This window comes from Amblyomma mixtum, chromosome 6, assembly GCF_055824585.1.
Source record: "Amblyomma mixtum isolate Tamu chromosome 6, ASM5582458v1, whole genome shotgun sequence".
NCBI classification, from domain to species: Eukaryota; Metazoa; Arthropoda; class Arachnida; order Ixodida; family Ixodidae; genus Amblyomma; species Amblyomma mixtum.
The window spans coordinates 123,435,721-123,458,489 of NC_143017.1; the positions used below are offsets into that span (position 1 = coordinate 123,435,721).

The 22,769-nt window shown below is 48.4% G+C and overlaps 1 long non-coding RNA gene across 3 annotated transcripts in view; it reads left to right on the top strand.

Moving 5' to 3' along the window:
• The window catches only part of LOC149340270 (uncharacterized), a 37,471-nt gene extending 14,911 nt beyond the window's left edge, over positions 1–22,560 (top strand). For all 3 annotated transcript variants that reach the window (XR_016283844.1, XR_016283842.1, XR_016283843.1), the window contains exons 2-3: positions 19,610–19,784; positions 21,771–22,560. This is a non-coding gene — a long non-coding RNA (uncharacterized LOC149340270). The remainder of the gene's footprint in view (positions 1–19,609; positions 19,785–21,770) is intronic.
• Positions 22,561–22,769: the final 209 nt, after the last annotated feature.

Consider the following 22,769-nt stretch of genomic DNA (forward strand, 5'->3'; position numbering starts at 1 on the left):
GTTGGCGTAATACACAAAGTGCAACGCGTCACGCTAGACAGTCATAATTGAGAGACGTCACGCATGACGCCCTGACAAAGCGTCACAATGCTTGGCCACATTTCCAAGGAGTGATCGGCCCGAAATTAATGCCGTCAAGAGGAATATTCACTATAGAGTTTACCTGCGCGGTAATGCCTGTGCATCAGCGCAAAAGACACCCTATAATCGTGCCCAACGTACTAAACACTCTCGCCCCACTCCAGGTGTTGGGGGAAATGGGATAACAGTAATAGGAAACACCCGCTAAGTTGTTTCAGAAAACGTATGTTTTCTGATCCATAACTACAGCGCACACGACAGGACAGAGATGAAGAAGGACACCACACAGTGCTCTGTCCTGTCCTGTCCTGTCGTGTCCTGTCGTGTGCGCTGTAGTCATGGATCATCAAAAACACCAACTCGCCCAACAAATGCTTTTATGTTTTCTGAGTAACGCAAAGCTCCTCATTTTTTGTTTTACATAGAAGCAAATATATTTTCACTATCCTTCAGGGTAAGTAATGCTCATCTGCTTGCATATTCTGGCATGGGAAACAATCGTGTCTGTAGTCACATGTACTACACAGCCTTCCGCGGCGACTTCAATACTTGCTCGAAATCAAGAGGAAGAAATAGGCTTGGGCAGGGCATGTAATGCGAAGGCAAGATAACCGCTGGTCCTTAAGGGTAACGGAGTGGATTCCAAGAGAAAGCAAACGTAGCAGGGGACGGCAGAAAGTTAGGTGGGCGGATGAGATTAAGAAGTTTGCGGGGATACAGTGGCCGCAACTGGCAAAGGATAGGGTTAATTGGAGAGACATGGGAGAGGCCTTTGCCCTGCAGTGGGTTTAGTCAGGCTGATGATGATGATGATAATGAGCTTCGAATCCCTGGGCGGACTTTCTGAACATAGCAAAGTAACTCTGATAGCTCACACTCGCAGCCACTCAGAATTTACCTACCTCTGTTTAGCTGCCGACTGCTCTTTATAGAAATACGAGAAATGATTGTATAATAATGAAAATCTTTAAAAATAATAGGTTATCATGACGGAGGAGAAAGAGATTAAGCGTGTAATACGCATAGTTTTGTCAACGCGATTTGATTACTTGAGACCAAAACTAACTCTATATTTATAAACTGATTACAACTGCTGCTCAGCTGCAGAAACAAAGCTATAAGATACTGAGTGAAATAAAATAGATTTTCTCATTTTCTCGGTCCTTGGGAACAACAAAACACCTTGCGAACTAATATCTTAGGGAGGGTAACGCCGATTACTGTCTAACCAGTTAAAGGGGTGGAGACACCAAATTTGTGGTTGGCGCGTTCTTTGTTTCAAACGTTTCTTATGACTCCAGGAAGCATGATACACACTCAAAGATTCATACATTCACAGTCAATAATTTTATTACCACATTTTTAGGTGAACGATTTTCGGTTTCGGTTTCGGAACGCTGAGTCGGACAGTGACGTCACAGTGTAGGAAGATTTGTTTGTTTGTTTGTTTGTTTGTTTATTTATGGGGTTTAACGTCCCAAAGCGACTAAGACTATGAGAGACGCCGTAGTTGAGGGATCCGGAAATTATACCACCTGGGGTTCTTTAACGTGCACTGACATCGCACAGTACACAGGCCTCTAGAATTTCTCCTCCAAAGAAATTCAACCGCCGCGGCCGGGATCGAACCCGCGTCTTTCGGGTCAGCAGCCGAGCACCATAACCACCGAGCCACCGCGGCGGCTGTGTAGGAAGATCAACTATACTCCGTTTCATACATAGCAGGCAACGCTGCCAAAACCATAGAGTTTCTTACTATTATCTAGAGAGAAAGCTGGCAACCCGTCTATGGGAGTTTGCATGGAGACCCCTCGAGACCACTTCAGCCACCATGGGCGCTCAGAGCATCATGGGGCGGTGAGCTACCGACTGCAGAACTTCAACTTTTGGCCAAAAAATAATGCAAAAATAAACGCTATTCGATAATCAAGAATGTCCTAACATTCAATATCCTGTCTGTAAATTGCAACAAACGAGCACAGAAGCATGTAAATGCAAAGTTTGCCCAAAATAAGAGATGGCTAGCTCTCCTATTGGCCAAGTATTCAAAACTACAAAACTAATATTTCGTAACTAAAAGGCACTTTTAAAAAGTAAATATGTTTAAAAAAATTTTTGTTGCTTAAACACTTTAGAAGGTTTTTAATGGCATTTAAGAAAAGAGAAAGCTTTTATTTACGTCGTGTGCTGTTGCGTTTTCACTACTATGGCTTTTGCATACTGCGTTCGCGCGAAAGTCGTCTGCGCACAGACGAACAGCGTTTTAGGTAGAAACAGTTATGACACTCATCATCATCATCAGCCTGACTGCACCCACTGCAGGGCAAAGGCCTCTCCCATGTCTCTCCAATTAACCCTGTCTTCGTCCAATTAACCCTATCCCCGCAAACTTCTTAATCTCACCGCCCACCTAACTTTCTGCCGTCCCCTGCTACGTTTGCTTTCTCTTGGAATCCACTCCGTTACCCTTAAAAAAGTACGACTGTCCCGCAACAAGTAGCTCACCGCCCCATGATGCTTTGAGCTTCCATGGTGGCTGAAGTGCAGCGCCGCCAGCTTTCCCTCTAGGTAATAGTAGGAAACTCTATGGCAAAGCTAGCGCGCTTGTTCGCGCAGGCTAAGTCCGCACGCAAAAAGTAGTTCGCCATACAACCAAAGCGAACACACACATATTTCGTAGTGACAAATCTTAGGTGCCGTGACTGGCACCTCCTGGAATTCGTTTTACCTCTTGCCACATTTTTTTCCTGCTACTCGTCGAGATGTCGAGAAGCAAAAAGTACACGTGGTGGTATGATACGCGGTTGGTAGGACGAATCGCTTCTACTAAATCCATGCCCAAAAAACAGTTCACTCTACGTGAAATTTATGGCCAGATTGCCCGAACACTGAGCGCCTCACAGCTTCGACCGTGATTTTCAATGCTACCACATCTTTTTATACCGCTCTTTGTATTCGCCCAAACAATGACCGGAGTTTCGTGAAGAGCGAATGATACGTGGCGGAGTAATATTGTTTCGCGGACGCACTATTTCAGCAACCTCCTCAGCGTTGCCTGCTATGTATGAAACGGAGTATACTTCGCCTGGTCACGTGGGCCCACAGAAGTTGTGACGCACCTACTGCTGCATCGTCTGCTTTCTCACACACGTGCTGAGCAGCGCATGAAAACAAACAACGGCATGGCTAGTCCCAGCAGCTCGGGTTTTGACGAATCTCATTCCAATGAGGACATCAATTTTTTTTTTTTGATGGCACGAACGCTTGCTAATATCGCCTTCGCGGGTTCGCGTTAGGATGCGAAGCAATTTGCAAAATGCCAGTAAGCATCGCTGCGCCACTCTACCCAAACTCCGCCCACAACGGGTGTCCCACTTCGCCGCCGTGCAGCAGTACCTGAGCGCTGCTCGGGATGGTGTACATATATCACAAGAAAAGACAAGGTCGCCTTGTGATCAGAAAGACTGCTCGAGCAGCGACAAAGCATGCCTGCTTATGTTTCGAGCTTTCGGCAACGGCACCGCTCGCGGGCGCTCCTTGCGACGAGCTCTGCTGCTGCCTGGCTGCCGTGGTCGTCGCTGGGCCTATAGCCTCTTTCTCATCGGAGCAGCAGCGACCGGCGCTTCGAAAGTCGCCTGAGCTATAATAAAAGGCCTACTCTACACATCGCTTTACTGTGAACAGCATCATCTCACAATAAAATAATAGTATGGTAAATTTCCGCGACGCCTTCAGCAGCGAAGCGAGCGGGCACAAGGCGAGCTGGTCCCCAACGTCGGGCCAGCGGCAGCTGCGAGGCAGTTGTGGCAAGAAATTTGCTCGTATCACAGTCGTTACCTTTGCCAACAACTCAGTACTGATCAGCGATCCTCAAAAATTACACATTTTTAACATTCCCTATCCCAGGGTTTATTATTCACGTCAAGAACACACTTTAGCTCCTTTTTATGACGCCGGCAGACGGGATGCTGGCCGGCCGGCCGGTACGCTCGGCGCACTTCACGTTCGCACAAGAAAATACAAAACAGCCATGATACCAGAGAGGATGCTTCCTAGATTAAAGCAACGACAGTATGCCTGTGCAAAAGTGGATCTTTCGGCAACGACACCGCCTGCGGCAACGCCGGGCGACGACCTGCGCGCTGATCCCAGACTGCCCTACCTAGTCGTCGCTAGGCCTAGCGGGTTTCGAATTGACGCCGCAGCTGAGGGCGCTTCGGGTCTGACCAGCGCTCAGAAAGTTGCTTCGCTCGGCACTCCTTTACTGTGAACTCGTCCCATAATGAACTCGCGAACCGCACCAGGCCGCAGCAGCACTAAAGCGGCTATGGGATGAAATTTCCTTGCATCGCAGTCCCAGCAACTTGGTATTTGCCAACGGTCGTCAGAAACGATGCATTTTTGACATTCATATATCCCAGAGCGCCGGCGGTCGGCACGAAGGCTGGCAGGCCGGCTCGACTCCGAGGAGCGCTCCCTACGTCATCATGACGCTGCCGCTCTCAGCGCTCGCATTGGCTGCCGCTTCCCGTCGTTGCGTTTGCCGCGAGCCGGCCGTCGTTGACATCTAGCAGGCTCGACGCAGGCGACGAACAGCGATCAGACGTTGCGACGCCGTTCGCAACGGCGCGCCGCAGTATATCGCACTCACTTTTCGCACATGTGCCCCGCCTTTAAGCACGGCTAGTTCAGCAATACGTTGACAAAAACTAACCGAGCGAGTGGCGGTTCGCAGCAAATGCGGCTCGCTGGCGCGTCAACTGCGCTGTGGCTGTGCCCCGCTGATCGTACGCCACTGTATTTTGGTATGACGTCAAACTCTCGTTTTTCTACCAGCGCTGTGACGTCAGCGTTGATGGCGCTAGCGATGGGTCTAGATCGTGGGAGTGAGCATTTAGGTAATCTTTAGAACCAAGTTAAAATATTTTTTAAACGTGTGTTGTGTCCAGCACCTGGCTGTGATTGCCCTTGCATGCATAGGAATCCCATAGCAGGCTTTTTATAGCTTCAGAATTTGGTGTCTCCACCTCTATAAGAGCTCTTTATGACGGCAGTTTCAGTCATAAAGTTTTGTAAAATGCTTTGCCATTTTAAGCTCCCTCATGTAACGACTGCTGTCGTTCCTTAAAGGTTTTATGCTGTCATTTGAACCAGTCGAAGTGTTAGCTGTCAACTTCACATTGCATAAAACAACAAAAACAAGGCATATACCTTCTGATGTCAAATGAGGGCAATGAAGTGCAAAAATTAAGCACACGTTACAATTTTGTCACATAAAAATAGAACGTTAGAACTAGAATTTTTTACTTTATCATTTTTTCCCTGGCCGTCTTCAATGCCACTATTTCAACGATGATCACAGAACAAATTAGGAGGCCTACTGGGTTTGGAGGCTGGAGTGGAGAGGTTAACACCGGCGATCATTGCTTCTTATCTTTCCCCAACCTCGACTAGTTACAAGGCCGCTGCCTCTCAACCTTAAATTACTACCCACGTCCGCTGCGACTTGGGAGTCGAGAGATCCGGCTTGCTCCACAAATTAGGCTTCTGCCCTCTTGCAAATGATACTGGTCTCGACGAAATAAGAAAATAAAAGTTATAGAGCCCACCAAGCGACTTGAACAAGTTGGCAAGAACGATTTCGAGTCGATCAAGGCGGAGTAAAAGAAGAAAGCATTTCACGTTCAGAGGAATGAACGCTTCGCTCCAACGCTTGGGCAATCTGGGTTGAAAAGCTCGTGTCGCAACGGCCGCCCCAACGAAGAGGCTAAAGACGCTGCTCGAAAGGCTGCGTGCGGGGCTTGTTCGACGAGCTCAGACGCTGCTTTGACGCCAAATGTCGCAACCCGAAATCGCGGATTTGAGAGTTGCTACCCACCGAGTATTATCTTTGATTCGCTGGTTCGGCCGTATGCGGTGGATCCGCGCATTCACGAACAGCGGCGAGCGTGTTCCCTTGCTCGTCTTGAACGTGCATGCGCTCACACACGCACGCAGCGAAAGAGCGAACGCGGTCATTAAAGAACAGAAACGAAGGTCGAAGGCAAGCTGGGTATTGCTACACCACCAGACCTATCACCCGACCAATTCAAAGCGCCGCTATATTGTGTCAATCCTTTGGTGGATTTTTTCTCTCTTGGCTTTGGCGCAAGAACCCCCGTCTCTTGACAGGGCGGAGAAGGTCGGTGCGCTTTCCATTCCACCAAGGACGGTGCATGGGCCGAAGTTCCTATCAAAGATTTCAACATGGACTCGCTGGGAGCTGACATCTCTGAGCCAGGGTCTTGCAAACTAATACTGTGGCTCTCTCCCGTTGGCGTTTTAGTAGCTCAGTCGTTCTCAACGCGCATGCGCAACAACTGCAAGGGTAAGCGCGTGCTTCGTTCGACGGTTTATTAGCAACGAGAGAGAAGTTCCTCTGCAGTTTCTTAGAAACTGCGCGCGTTAGGAAGTGTATGCTCACGGTACTTAGAGTGGCATTTAAAAACGCTTCCGAATTAGGCGCCAGAGATTACGCTGGCTGTGTAAAGGATGCCGATGCTGAAGTTTTTCGTGAAAACTAGATGGAGCGTACGTGGACGGGGAAGAGGTGGAAGGGGGGGGGGGGGGGGGGGGCAACAAGCGAGATAATAGCTACAACTCTTTAGTAAACTTTAGGAATGCTAAGTTTGTAGGGAGTTGCTCAACTCTGTCCTGGCTAACCCTCAAACGGCTTTGAGTTACTAAGAAGCTTAAAAGTTTTCGGGCTAATTTTTCGCGCTTTAGTGGAATACATTACACACGCGTATTCCATTTGTAAGAGGCGCCAACTTGGAATGTAATCAGCAGAGAGGTGCTAAACCCTGCTTGCCGTAACACCCGCAAACGACACAAGGCTTAGGACCTTCCATGGCTTGAAGCCATTCGTAAAAAGCGAGATCTGCGTTATCCTCCGGTTATGTACCATCGCAGCGAATCAGAATTTGCTCACGTAAATGTTTGCGCAATGGCTGATCGTCGGTCGGTAAATAAGCAGGTGCCAACGGCAAACTTAAGCAGTTCTCTACTTGCACAGCTGAGCCTGTGCCTTCGGCTCATACACCATTCTTAAAGATACTAATAGCTAGGGAAAACTCAGCGGCCTAGATTTTTTTCGTGATTACATTCGTATTTGTACCGACGACCAACCACACACAATGTGTTTCTCTTCTACGTTTGGTGGTTATGGACCTGGCTGTTTCAACACATTCTACCTAAAAGAGGTAAGTACACACAATATGAAGAATAAACTGGCATACAGACGACTTGCCCACATCGCATTTATGTTTTTCTTTCTTCAGATCTATGCCTCCTCTTTCTTTTTACAGAATGTCGGTGTTGTTTGCTTTCTCTGCCTTTTTTTTAGCACTGCTTATGGCTTCTCTTTTTCCACCGTGAATATCTATGAAAAATAGGTTTCCCAAATGTATGCGCATTCGGCGCAACTCCAGGCGCACCCATTACGGGGATTTGCATCGATAACGCTGATCTCTCGAGCCCTTGCGCAGAGTGTGCAAGGGGCTGCGGCCATTCTGTACTTTTTCCTACTCGAATATTCTCTTTTCTTTCTTCTATCCTTCTCTCTATTCGCATCTTTGCTCTCTCCTCTCGTTCGTCTATGACTATTCCGTCTCCTTGATCTGTCCCTTCGTACTCTCTCTTTCTCTCTCTCTCACTCCCTGAGTCCCTAGCTCGTGAGGCGGCGCAGCAGTTTTTCAGGCCCATTTGGAGAGCAGTTACTGTAATAGGAAAAGGGCGGAATGCGGAAGTTGGCAAAAAAAAGGTAAGAAGAGAAGAGAAAGCTCGCATGCATGATCGGCTGCGGCCCCTTTCGACAATTATATAAATAAATATATATGCGTACGCGCCTAGTCGGTCTCTGTGCGCGTGCCAGTTTCCTATGACGCTGTTCTCTTACCGCAACCGGCACCCGTAGATTTTTTCTTGTCTGTATGTCGGCTTCTTGGAACGCGGACCCCGTTGCGAAGTGGGAAAAGAAACAAAAAAAAATCAGCTTTATGCCTCGCGCTTGTTGGCTTTTGTGGATATGCTAATGCGGACGTTGTAGGGCACGCAGACCCGAGGAACCAATGCAGCGCGGCCGCTTAAGATCGTTGGCTTGTCGCTATTGCGATCTTGTTTTCATGGCTGTGATTTGCTCGCCGCTATTTCGCGATTTCATTCCTTTCATTTCTCCATTGGGATCTGACCTCAGTCGAAGTCTCTGTTTGTATTTTTTCTCTAGGTCGCGGCCTGAGCGCCTCTTATGTAGGTCATCTTTTTTCTTTCTCAATTTTTCTTCGGGAAGCAACCTCTCTGTGGAACGGGCCATCGTTAGCTGCGGTCTGGGACCATTTGCAAGTACTTTTGATGCAGCGGCGGGCTTTGCTTTTCGGCGAAGCGAACATTAGCTCTTAAGTGAATACGAGTGGCCACCTGCGATAAGTGCACCGTGGTATGTACAAATCTGAGCTCGTGTTGCAGCCATTCCAGAGTAACGTGAATTTTTTAGAAAACTGCTCTGGCATGCGTCGTTCGCCGCATGTCTGTGGACCTGCAAAACAAGAGTGGACGCGAGAAATGAACGTGCACTTTGCTGATGTTCAAGGGGTGAACGCAGTGCAGTGGCCAGAAACAGTGTCCGGTAAAGAGAACGGAGGTTGGATCGTGCGAAACGTTACCATTTGAGACCTGTTTGGCGTCTTAATGAGAAGGAAACATGTTGTCCCCTACCGGGAACTCTTTTGGAAGAAACCCTTCGGCTTGTATACCTATGGCCCGTGTAAGCGGATTGAGAACGGTCGATGCCACTCAGTAGAGTTATTCGGAAGAAGACGACGCGCTCTTTCTGGAAATGGAGTTAGTCATGCGGAATTCCGCTTGAGAAGCAGCGTTTTTTGGAAAACGAGCAGCGCGGCTCCAAAAAAAAAGATGTCTTAAATTGTGTTCGAGAACGGGTAATCATCAGGAGTGTCTGTGAGGGCGGCGTGGTCGCCTTGAGAGAAAAAAGAGCTTCTTAAAACGTTAAATACCACAGCAAATTTTTCCTAATGAATGCGAATTCAAGAAAAAAGCTTTGAGAAAGCGTAATTTATGTAAAAGATCTTTGCGTTCTGCTAAGACCTAGAGCGACATTCACATCTCCGCACGAGAAGATCAGATTTCATTTCCAACATGAGAAGACCTCACGAGCATTGATTTAGTTCTGCTAGACTGATTACGTGCAGTGAAATAGCAATTCCTCTTCTCGTATGGGCCTGCCATGCACAGACTGTTAAACTATTCAATGTGATTACACTCTTAATTACTCTAGTTACGAAGTGATTGGTTTTCTTGCTTTCCTGCCATAGTATTATAGCTACAGCTTCAACCAGAAATAATGCAAGAAATGGTGTTCAGCGTTTGTTTTTTTCTAAGCCGTATTCGTGATCGGATTATGCTGTCTGCCATCGATCCAATCGGAGTGCATAAAAAAGTTTCTCTCGCGGTACTCTTAAGCCAGGAACATTCCTCTTCAGGTCAGCTTTTATCCATTGCGGTGCAGCATGCTCGTTTCCGTACGGCTCGCTGAGCGTTCACATGCGTTCATCCCACGCATCGGCATCAAAGTGCTCCCAGGCGGACAAAAGTATAATGCTGTTCTTTCTTTTCCTGTTTCAAAAAACATCAGCAGGAGCCAAGGAATCTAGCTACTCACATCAGCAGAGTATCGTGATGCATTCTTCTCCATTTGCCTGCGGGTTCAGGTGGCTGCATAATATATTCATTCGCAGCGGATGCAACGTTCCAACTGAATTCGGCGTATCACCAATGCGAACTGCTTCCGACCTGGGTGCCTTGCGCTGCATTATTACTTCTGTGCGGCGCTATAGGGCGAAGCAAGCGCATCTTAACCCACTGGTCGCTACACTAGGCAGCCTCCAGACGATTCAGCGTCTTGAGTGCCTCGCTGCATGCAAGTTTAGAAAAAACACGTCTGCAACCGGCTTTTTGCGGAGTCTGATGTAAGAGAGAACCCAGGTTCCTGTCCTAATGACAGGCCTAGTAGTAATAGTAATGCGGCGCACTCTCTGAATTCCCACATTGGATAGGTGATTGCAGCTAGACGCGTTGGTACGCGTGATGGGCAAGATAGGAGTTGTGCTTCTGGTCAGAAACAACTCCGTCTAGATGCGACTAATCGAAAGAAAGTTGGAATTTGTGACTTATAACGCTGGTTCGAAAGCAAAGTTAGAGAACGTATACTAATTATGGGATCCCGGAACGCCTCTTCTTTTCTACGGAGGAAAAAAAAAAAGCAAATTAACGAAGGTTTCTCTTCTATGCCACTAGTGAAAAACGCGTCTTCTGTGACCTCGCTTCCCCCTTACATGATTTTTTGATACAGTTCGCCTCGGGATGCCTGCACACGATGTATTGCATTTTTGGCTGTAGTGGCTGATTGCCTTGTTTTTTTTCCCCCGTTTGAGTAAATATTCTAAAAACCGATTCTGTACATTTCCGTTTGCCGTACAGATGCTGTTCTATTGTGTAAGGCGATGCTAGCGGCTGAGTAAGCGTAACAAAGGCCGATGAAAAAAGCTCTTTACGTGCTAAATGAGTAAAAATTTAAATGCGGGTTTAGACAGCTTCCTGAAGGCTGCGTTCATCTGCGCACAGTGCGCCAACTCCGCGGATGACTAGTTTATATAAAGCATACCTAATCAGGTAAGGAAGGTATTGCCTAGATGACCTACTTCCACCTACTATTTCATTGTTCAGATTTCATGCTAAATGATGGCAGCGGGAGCCGGTCGGTTGCCTTGCCAATATGCTGGAAAAAGAATTTGTTTTGAGATTACGACTGGATGAATTAGAAGGAAGAAAATATTAAAGAAAAATAATATTAAAAAAATACCTTGTCACTGAGAAAGTTAGCAAACAATGTGTCATAAAAAAAAATCTTTAGATATGGCTGGCATTAGGTGTTTCTTGCTTCTTTCGTGCAATGGTCGCGGCCTTCAGCAACGACTCAAACATTATTCCTTCCAGAAAACCCGCAAACATTTCTCAGTAAAGCCTAGCAATATATATATATATATATATGTATTCAGTAGGGGTTCCAATGGCCCAGTTTACTAGTTTAGGTACAGTATTACGACAAACGCGACTGTTCTTTTAACGTTTATTTTGCCAACAGTTTCGGGAATGGTATTCCCTTCGTCAGGGCAGGCTTACAATGAATCCGTTTCGTCAATATAAGGACACAGAACAAGCGAGGAGGTATAATCTCCGCCCTCTAAACAAACTTGAGAATGAGGGCAGGGGACCGTATAATAGGCAGCACGACAAGTCTCAAACGGGCCGCGGCTGAACAACAACCAGAAAAAACAAACGGGGAGGTGGAAATGGTAAAGTAGTAGCAAAGAACGAGCCTGAACAGCACAGCGATAGAAGGGGCAAAAGAGCGTTAGACCCGGCTCTCGGCGCACACGGAAGCCGCTACACCCCCCCCCCCCCCCCCCCCCCCCCCCCCCCCCCCGCCCCCCTCCAAATACGCGCACACCCCCGCAAGACGCCGCCGGGACCGAGCGGGCGGCCCGTATCAGGTATCCTGAGACGCTTGCAAGGGACGCGTTCGAGAGACGGCTGCCCGAGGTGGATGCCACCCATGCGGAAAACCCCGTTGCAAGGTGTGTCCGCACATTTGCGACACCAAACTGGCAAAATCAAAGTCCGATGGCTTTACGTTTCACATAAATGAAGACCTCGACTGCGATTCGAGCAATGTTATCTACAAACTTCAATGCGAGGTGTGTGGGGAGGGGTACATTGGTCAGACCAAGACAACATTTCGTTTCCGCTTCAACAACCACAAAGCGCATGTGTCATCCCTGCCCAACTTGCCCCTTTCCAGGCACCTGCGTCTGCCCCTGCACAGTTTTGAAAACATCCGGGTAATCCTTCTCGAGTCCGGGTTCCCTAGCACATATTACAGGGAACAAAGGGAATCGTACTTCATTCATAAATTCGGCACGTTCTCTCATGGCATGAACGCTACTCCCGGGAGACTTTCCTGCTTAAAGGAGCCAACGTAGGAAACTCCGCCGGTCATAGGCCTTGGACAGCGTTATTATCAGAATACGCCTGAACTTGTTTTTTCTTGACAACTGCAGACACACTTTGAAATGGCAGGAAATCTGGCAGTTTATTTCCTGAGTACTTTTTTTGTCCAACCTCCTGCCAGCATCCACGTTCCATTCCAAATAGACACCTTTGATCTATCACCTAGACCATTGGGACCACGCGGCAGCTCCGCGGGCCGCAGACCTTTCGCGTTTTCCGCACACATGTATTATTATTATTTTTAATTTGTTAACTTTTGTATAACTTCTTGTGCTCAATTTTTTATTCTCCGTGCCATTTTTATTTTCATTTTTCTACATATTTCTTGTCATTTGTTATCTACTTACACCAACATCGACTCAACTCGATAATCTCAGAATGATTTAACCTGCGTGTGCATGCAAATCTCGAAACCACATGCACTGCGCCAAACTTTATCAAAGTGCTCTCACCATGTCATACTTGTTTGGCGCCACATTTAATCAGAAGTTTTTCTTTTTCTCTTTTCTCTTCCTGTGTGTGCGTTAACATTTTCTGTGTTACATTTTCTTTAAACATTTCTAGAGCTAATTTTTTTTCTGCTCTTCCCTTCTTTTGTTTTGTTCCCCCCAAATTCATCTTTGCCTTCCCATTACGCGCTCGGGCTAGCTCAGTATTTTACCCGACGGACGCTGTTTTTTCACGGGAAGCTCACTGCGGGACACGGTTTTGGACCGCCTAGTATATTTATGGGAAAAGGGGCGCCAGATTGTCTGGTAGAAAGGCCCGACAGCAGAGCAAAGCGACGAAATGAAGCAAAAATACACAGAGGGCACAGTCGCAAGTTGCCGTTGCAGCGGTTAACAAGTGTGTGTTGGCCGTCTCTCGAACGCGTCCCTTGCAAGCGTCTCAGGATACCTGATACGGGCCGCCCGCTCGGTCCCGGCGGCGTCTTGCGGGGGTGTGCGCGTATTTGGAGGGGGGCGGGGGGGGGGGGGGGGGGGGGGGGGTAGCGGCTTCCGTGTGCGCCGAGAGCCGGGTCTAACGCTCTTTTGCCCCTTCTATCGCTGTGCTGTTCAGGCTCGTTCTTTGCTACTACTTTACCATTTCCACCTCCCCGTTTGTTTTTTCTGGTTGTTGTTCAGCCGCGGCCCGTTTGAGACTTGTCGTGCTGCCTATTATACGGTCCCCTGCCCTCATTCTCAAGTTTGTTTAGAGGGCGGAGATTATACCTCCTCGCTTGTTCTGTGTCCTTATATTGACGAAACGGATTCATTGTAAGCCTGCCCTGACGAAGGGAATACCATTCCCGAAACTGTTGGCAAAATAAACGTTAAAAGAACAGTCGCGTTTGTCGTAATACTGTACCTATATATATATATATATATATATATATATATATATATATATATATATATATATATATATATATATATATATATATATATATATATATATATATATATATATATATATATGCTCTAAAAAATACAAACTAATAAAAACGAACCGTTGCTTTCTTGCAATGCCTGAAATGTACAGTTTATGAACGCAGATACAAAATGCTTATCATCGCGACTCTAAACAGACTAACTCCCATGTTTTCACTAGGGCTCGATAGAGAACAACGGTGGAACCCAGCCGACCAGAGCGCAATGTTCACGCCGTGGGATTAGAATTATATGCACCCACGATCGGGTTTCGAGCGTGCTCCTCACAACGATTTATTGCAAGTGACGTATCTCTAGGCCATTTTCGTTTTTTTTTTATAAATACCTGGGCGCAGGCAGAGGATGGAGACTTTCATGATGGCACGTGTTGTTGCAGCACACCACTCCGTTGATTTGGAAGCCTAAAGAGTTCGGCGAAAACATTAGAGCCAAATCGATTTGTCAACCTTCTGCGCACTTTCGCAACTTCTCTGGATAAAATAATTATAAATCTTCGCATGCTGCCGCTTTTTAAGGTGCAGTGTGCGAGTTTTTAGCGTGAAATCAAACGATGAGAACATCCTGTTTCTCGGCGCCTCAGCGCGTAACGTAAACCTGAGAACTTTTTCAGTGAACTCAAGTGAATAAAATAACGTTGTAACTAATCTATAGCAAAGTCGTGACGCTGAATGCTTAAAACAGCAAGCATTTTTTTCTTTTCAGTTTCCATTGGCTTGAGAATCTCGAACACATTCGAAGCAAATCGATCAGCTTCTACAGCGAGGAAAAGAACTCCACCAATCAAGCTTTCCATCTGCAGCTTGGGTTTCTGCTCCAATTGAAACATACGAAGCGAGAAAAAAAAAGGCACCATTCGATGGTGTCCGCTTCTACTATAGCTCTCTTGGAGACTCAGTCACGCGGGCTTGGCCACTCATCGGTGACCGGCGGGAGCTGTGGAAGCTTCCCTCGCCGTCCACGCAAACCACAAGCATGCGATGGTCCCGAAATACCACCACCCGTGTTTTAAAGAACAAAAAGTGCGAACGGCTCTGAAATGCTTGCAGAACAGCGTAGAAAGCGCAGACAACTACCACTCCCATCTCCACGAAGGAAAAAAAGAAGAAGCGAAAGAAAATGAAAGAAGTGATTAGGGGGGGGGGGGGGAAGACTGGCGAGCGAAGTGATGGAGAAAGAAGTTGGTCGGAGAACAATTCGAAAACAACAACAGCCGCAGCGGCGTAGCCGTCACTGCGCGAAAGCGAAAAAGCCAATTCCGTCCGAACCACTGCCACGATTTTCCACGAATCCGGTGGGTGCGCGCGCTGCGCTATACAAAAAAGAGGGGAAACAAGCGATCGGCGTGAGAGTTGTGGCGCAGGACCGGAGAATGCGATGTCGATACAGAGGCACCGGCGGGAGGCGTCCGCCTACAGCACCGGTGTTGTGCGTCTGTGTGAGCGTCTGTGCGCGCGTGGGTTGTCTGCGCGAATCCAGGCGAACAGCAGTGACGGCGACTGCAGCGGAATCGATACCGCGGAAAACCTCCGCTCCGTTAAAAAAATGGGCAAAGAAGAATGCAACGCCGCCCCTCCCCTGCCCAAGTCCATCGCGACAGATGGCGGTTGTCGCCGCGAACGCGGCGCGACCGGCCGAGGGTGAAATTGACGATATCCCGAGCGGGGCTCGCGCACCGCTTTCACGGGACGCGGGTGTCCGAGAGCGCGCTCCCCTGACTGTAGCCGCTGCTGACAGGCGAAACCTTTGGCCGAGCGAGCGGACAGGCCATCGGCGGCGGCGGGGGCCGACCTCCCGCCGCACCACATGCCCTGCGATCGCCTACTCGCATTCTGCGTGGTAACCACTCCTTTCTCTTCCCTATTCTCCTTGCTCCTCAATTTAATTCTCCCGCTTCCCTGTCTTCTCCTATCCCGGAACCTCTGTCGGTTCTCCCCCTTTTTACGGCTGCCTGAGTCGCTGAGTCGCGACGCGGCCCCGTGGCTCTTGTCGGCGGAGTACGCGGATGCCGCTGACATGACCACGTTCGGGCCGTTCAGCCGCGATTGAGGGAGCATAGAGTGTGGCATGTGGAGGGGACGAATGGGGCGGGACTGGTCACCACCACTGAGGAGGGAGGTTTCCAGAAGGACAAGCGGAGGAGGAGCGCGACGAGTCCGACCTGATGTTGCTGTCGCGAGCACTTACTTTCACCACGGTGGCCAGCGGAGCGTCCCGGCTTTCTCGTCGATGACGCTTGTTCCAAGCTGAGATTTCGCGGCAGTTCGAGCACTGAGGAACGTACGGTACGAATGCCTGCTTAACCGGCACTAAATGATGGACCGACACGTTGATCTCCGCTTTCATTGGTTGACAATCAGTAGCTTCTCTCTCTTGGGAGAGAACGTAAAATGCGGCCCAGGAAAACGTATAAAGGCACAATTCCAGGCACAACAGTCGCTTGACTGAAGCAATGCCAGGCGTCTGCCACGAAGAAATGGGCCTGGCGCGGATGCTTTGTCTCATTCCGTTAGACTTATTTCCACTAAGATGCAGAAGAAGTAGGTTGTCCGAGCGTACGTTTCCAATCCATTGTATCCTGTCGTGCGCGTCTCTTCCGGCGACTCATTCAAAACGTCGCGAGATTTTACCTTGGTTCAGTGCGTGTGCGCCGACTGCTAAGCGTGGCAGTTGCACTCATCATACCCATGGTCTTGTTCTTACAATTGCGCACCAGCATCCCGCAAGGTTCAGATTGGGCCTATCATTTTGGAATCCTGTCCAACAAATAGCAGTGCAAAAAATGGCTGAGGCTTAGCTAAGGTTAAGCCTAGTCAGATGCGAAGCATATTGGTGGCTAGGCTTGGTAATACATGTCTTTCCTTGGTTGAATACTTGGTCATTTTAATACAACCACTAGAAGCCTTCGTCGTGGGGGAAGACAACGGCATGGCTACAGCGGAACGCCGACTAACCACGAGACGCGCGTTGGGTGAGCGCCTGGATTGCCACGGAAGCCGCGTCTGCCTGCCCGGTGGAGCGAGCGTTTCACCTACACCGAGTGTGAACGCGCGTTCGAAATGCGCCGGAATGCCGCTCGAGGACATTCCGGTGTCTGTGCGATGGCATCGTTCTCCCTCTCCCAGCGCGTGACGGCGATCTGTCGTGACGTCATGTGTCACGTGGTATGTCACGTGGTGTAACGTCACTGTACCACGTGGTCTGCACGGCGTGCAACCACAGCGACGGCGCGAGGTGGACCCCCGTCTTCCTCTGCCGTGACGTCATGTGTCACGTGGTATGTCACGTGGTGTGACGTCACTGTACCACGTGGTCTGCACGGCGGGCAACCACAGCGACGGCGCGAGGTGGACCCCCGTCTTCCTCTGTCGTGACGTCATGTGTCACGTGGTGTGACGTCACTGTACCACGTGATCTGCACGGCGTGCAACCACAGCGACGGCGCGAGGTGGACCCCCGTCTTCCTCTGTCGTGACGTCATGTGTCACGTGGTATGTCACGTGGTGTGACGTCACTGTACCACGTGGTGTGCACGGCGCGTAACCACGGCGAAGGGCTGTAGTGTACCTCTAGTAATATGCTTCGCATAAAATCGTTTTTTGATGGTGTGATGCGTTCAGAAAAAGTCGGAGCATGTAAGATTAGCGTTACAGGGGAGCACGCATACGTAAGCACTTCGTTAGATCCACGCCTTTCTAATGAACAAGGTTCATTTATAACGAACAACTACCTATAGACGGCGCAAGAGTGTAGCTTGTCGCATTGATACCACATTGGCAAGTTTCTATGGGCACTGATAGTAGCTGCGTTTAGATACGGGTGCTGTCTAGGGACTCAGTAGGGATAGTGCTGGGCTGCTGACCAGAAAGACTCGGGTTCGATCCCGGCTATGGCGGTCGCATTTCGATGCAGGCGAAATGCTGGATAGCCGGCGTGCTGCGCGATGTCAGGGGACCTTAAAGAAATCTATGTGGTAGATATTATACGGCTGCACTATGACGTGTCTGACAGCCTGATTCGTTTTGGGGTGTTAAACCCCATGAAACTAAACCCCAAATATGCCCGCTGCCTCTGACCAAGCAGGAAAATTTACACATTTCCTTCGTGGTAAGCGCACAGCACAGGTATTCTGATTCCATGGCACGCGTTGGGGCTGCGGCCACTCCTCAGATAGATGACAGGTCGCAAACACAAGGAAAATGGAACATTTATCCAGGCATTTACAACTTGTAAAAACGCGGTGCTGCCACAGTCGTGCAGCGCGGTAGAAGGAACGAAAGAGACACGAGTTACGTAAGATGACAGCCCGGAGGGAGGTGTAAAGAGGGAGAAAGCACGCGGGCGAGAGTGAAGACGCACGGGGAGAAGGAAGAGAAAGAGCGGGGAGGAGAGAAGTCCAGTGTTTGCAGATGAAGCCGGCGCCCGGGCGGGAAATTCAAACTGGACTCGGGACAGCACAACAGGTACCGTCGTATGCATAGTTCTCAGCAGCAGAAAGACTATTTTGAGTTATTGCGATGCGCGACAAGTTTGGACTTAAAACTTTGCGGTTGTCAGGGTCAAGACATGTCGCTAAAGTTGACAGTCACACCATTTAGAAAAAAACTGCCGGGGACCCTTAAGCTCCGTCTTAAGGGAGCCGCGATAGAGTTAATGAGCTAATGACCATATATGCTGAATTGTTCATTCTCTTCTTTACATTCGTTGATCCCTAGTTGTCTTCATACCAGTTCTTGCGCAGTGGTGCAGCGGTTAAGACATGCGGCACTGCCCTGTGTGCCCCAGCTCTGAGCTGCTGCCCTGCGGGTTTAAACGATGCGCCACTCACTGAACCAATGTATCTTAAGCGATGTTTATTAGAAAAGTTACGGGAGGGTCAGACGTTCCATGCGACAATTCTGCGAACACAGTTCGATTTACTCTCGTTGAATACTTAGTGATTTTACAATAACGCATGCTTTTTCCTTAAGCCCAGCCTTCACATACGTGGCAGAATTCTCCTGGAGGGTGTTAACGGGCTTAGATGGGTAGAGGCTGGCCGTGGGTGGATGGGCAGCCCTCTAGCTAAGGGGGTGGGTAGGGGAAGTGTCAGGCAGGTGTTGCTTCTGGTGGGCAGCTGGATCTCTCACATGGGTCTTTGACTTCGATTTCATCGTTGGGTTTTCCTTCCGCTCCCGCGCGGGCTTCTTGTAGGTGGAGGCCTTGTTTAGGTTGAGGGTAGGTGGATTAGTGGTGTGTGGAGATTCTAGAGAGTAGAGTTGGGTGGATGGGTGGTGGCACGTTTGCAAAAAAATCTCCTTAAAACTGTGTATACGCTCTCTATAGAGTTTTTTCCATAAAGTTTATAGACTTGCTATTGACAAATATTATAGACTAGCCAACAGACAATACAAATCTTATAGACGCCCTATAGACAATCTATTAATTTATGACCATGTACTTTTGTAGAGTTTTTCCATGGACACTCGATATACTATAAACACATAAAAATAAATGTCTACAGGAAGGCGATAGAGTCTATAAAGAACCTATAGATAATCTGTAGACCATTTCCTAAAGGTTCTGGAGTGTGAAGGTCGGCGCAGGTTGGGTGAGGCAGTGGGCCGATAGTCTTTGGGGGGCTAGTGGGTAATGCTATGACTGCAGGTGGTGACGCCTGACCAGCCAAAGACCCGAAAGAACGGTGCCGTGCTGAGAAAGAGCTGCAGAATAACCGAAAACTGAGCGAGTTGGTGCATCACCGAAAAACTAAAACAGCGCCCGTAGCACCAACGCTGTTTTTAGTTCTTCAGTGAGAAAGCCACTGCGGTATCTTGCACTGCTTCACTGGGCAAGGACAATTTTCCGGAGAAGGACGCCTTGGGACAGCGATGGAAGAAAGGTGGAAGTTTTGGGGAACAATGGGACGTAGCCATGGAGCCATTACCAGTAACTGTGAGGAGCCGGCTCAACAGTGGACATCTCTCTGTTGGTTTCAGTTGACCGCCGGGGCGTCGCACGAACCGCATGTGTGTTCGAGGAAAGAAAGCCGCCCGCACCACGGTTGTTGCACTACAGAAGTTAGCAGCGGAATGGCTACCTCCTCGCCCGTTCCCACGGTCTGACTCAGGCAAGCGAGCGTCTCCGCCTACTAGAACACTTCTGTGCCAGACGGTGCGTCGTTTTTTCTGCTGCAGTGGTATGTTGTTTTGATTGGCTCCCGTTCAGAAAGGGATGTGTTTTGTGTGTAATTGGTCACTGCCTGGGGGATGGGCTGGATCTCAGGGGCTTAAAGGACAACGTTGAGTGAGCAACAAGTCTCTGGGCCCTGGAAAAAAGGCCCATTCAGTCGCTGGTCGCTATGAGCTTTTAGCTCATGACTATTTGCTCTTCACACCCTTTAATTATGTAAACAAATTTTCGCAAGTGTCACTAAACATGCTTTTTTCGTATCCCAACTTCTAAGCTTCAGTTATTTCTCAGTCTGAAGACTCAGTAACGAGACAAAATGGAGCCCGGGTTCGAGCTAGCCTGAGCGCCACGACAGCAGCCTCGTAGCCAGGGGAGTCCGGTTAGGCTCGTGGTGGAACAAGTCTTGGTTCTAGTGGAACGAGGCTTCACTCGTCGAAGGTACAGACAGAGACCGGATTTTTCGCACTGTGACACTAGTACTGCTTTCGCAGTAAAAATCGGGAATTAACAACTTGAAACACCGGGCTTACCGGATTGAGGGCAAGACAGAAACAAGTTAAGGAAAAAGGCAAGTTCAGCAAGCCTGAGTTCTTCCTTGTATTCTCTCCGTTTCCTATTTTGTTGCTTTCTGGGCAAAGCCCCGTAGAGAGCAACACGCAGGAATATATTAAGATGTGAGATTTCATTATATGTACGCAAAAGCACCCCGCTTTAAAATAGTAGCTGAGACACTTGAACCCAAAGCTTACGTAAGTTGTTTTATCATTGGAACGAGTTGATCTGCGCAGAGTTATATGAGGTACGATTCTTTATTTCACAAGGATTAAAGACGCCTTTAGAGGGCCTATAAATGCCCCGGCGGTTACGATAGATGGATGTAGCTCGCTGACAGAGAAATTATATACTTTCACAGAATTTACTAGTATACTTTTTCTGAGGTCTTAAAACGGCAGGTATCTTTGGTGGAACTTTTTCGAATATTAAGAACGTCACCAAATAATCCCTTTATTCTATACGGTTAAAATTTTCTGTATTTAATATTCTACACGTACTGCGTTTTGTTTTAACAAAAACATTCCTTGCATCATCCATTCAGTGGTGAAGAAATAAAGCGATAAGCATGTGAATCCTTGAAAAACAGGAATATTCGTTACGCCTTCGTGGCCTTCCACAATACGTGCGAATATCACAATTGTTCCACGTATTATCCCCAATATCTTTTATGTTCAAAGAAGGCAATGCCTGGTCAGCACTCGTAACTCTTAGATATATATGCTGTTTGCCTAAAGAACTAAGAATAGACAAAAGCAACTTAGCACATTTAAGCAAAATTTTAAAGTTTGTTGTATACATTTCTTACGTTTAATTTGCCATGTTTAATTCTCTCCTGGAAGTATTTCATACCTTACTCAGCTTCTGGCGTAAAGAGCACATAGTTTGCACAACGATTCAGAGCGAGCACGAGTTAAAGCAGCTTTTTCTGCTTATTTGCCTTGATGCCATTTCGTCACAAACAAGAATGAAGACACAGAAGGGCTCTCCCTATCCCTGCAAACTTCTTAATATCAAAGCTCTTGAAGCGAATAAGAAGTTCTTTAAATTTTGTTTTACTTCGAACGCACCTTGCCGTCTCTCTTCAATTGCCGAGGAAGGCAGCGGGGTCAAAGGCAGACACCTCGTCTGCTCCTCAGCGCGCTTCCTTGACCCAGCCGCCGCACCCTTCAACTCCAACCTCAAAGAATCGGCAGGAAGTAAGGAAGAAATAAACAGGAAAGGGCGCCTAGGTTCATTCTGTTTGAACAGCGCGGACCTCAGCCCGCAGTCGAAAACAACACACCACAGACGAACACGCAGACACAAACAGAGCTCCGTCAAGCCGCTAAACAAACACTGGATGCTGAGCGCAGAATGAGAAACAACGGAACCTCTTCTCTCTTTTTCCTCTCCCCTCTCCCTTCTTCTGAACAGACGCCCAGCAAGGACAATACTGCGGCCGGCCGGGACACCAGAAGGAGAACACGCACGTGTGGACAGCAAAAGGAATTGGTTTTGCAGCTGAAGAAACGGTCGCGGACTGAAGGGACCGCCGCAAGACGGGTGAAAAGGAGAGATCAACCAAAAAAGACGGAAAAATTGTCAGCAATAAGAAGGAAGCCACCGACGGCTGGAGCTGAGAGAAAACCGAGATAAACGCGGCGGTTCCAGAAGACACTTTGGAAAGTGGCGGACAAAAGCGCGCTTCACAGTGTATACCCTCTGGCCCGATTGCTCTTCGATTATCGGAAGAAAGATTCAGCTGCACTCCTTCAGCGTTCTCTTTCTGGTTTTGTGTGTGTGTGTGTGTCCTTAGCTCGACCGTTTCCGGGCGAGGAGAAAAAGATCCGCTTCTTCCTTCTCGCCGCCCCTCTGTCGACGCTGCCAATCAATGTTCTGTCGCGACACGCTTTTTTTTTTCCGTGGCTATTCCCTGCGCCCGCCATTTCCCCAACCTCGCCGTAACCTGCGATCAGAGTTTTTCTTCAAATTAGCGGCCACCGCTCTGAATTTATCGATCTCTCCTAGACGCTGGTCCTTGATCGGACCGGCCTAATGATCCTTTCCGGTGAAGAGAAACCGGATTCTTTTCTGGCGAACTGTTTTCCCTGGCTTGTATCGTTTCGGAGCCTGATAGCTTCCTTTATAACGCTAGAAAGAAAGCTCGGCTTCTTGCTGCTTTCGTTATCCAGCTATAGAAGATCGTTACGACGACCTGCGTCGTGATTTGTACCTCGAGGTGCAAAGGCTAGTGGGTCATTCAGACGTTTCCCACTGGAAGTACTGGGTAAAGCTGAAAATGAAAGGAATCATATAAAGCGAGAAACTAAAACTGAAAGGCGCATATTGCATTGGTAGTGTCCTGCAGATTGTTTTCTTCAACTGAAGAACTTTTTTTCTGCTTAATACGCAGAGTCGGCCGGATGCAGCAAG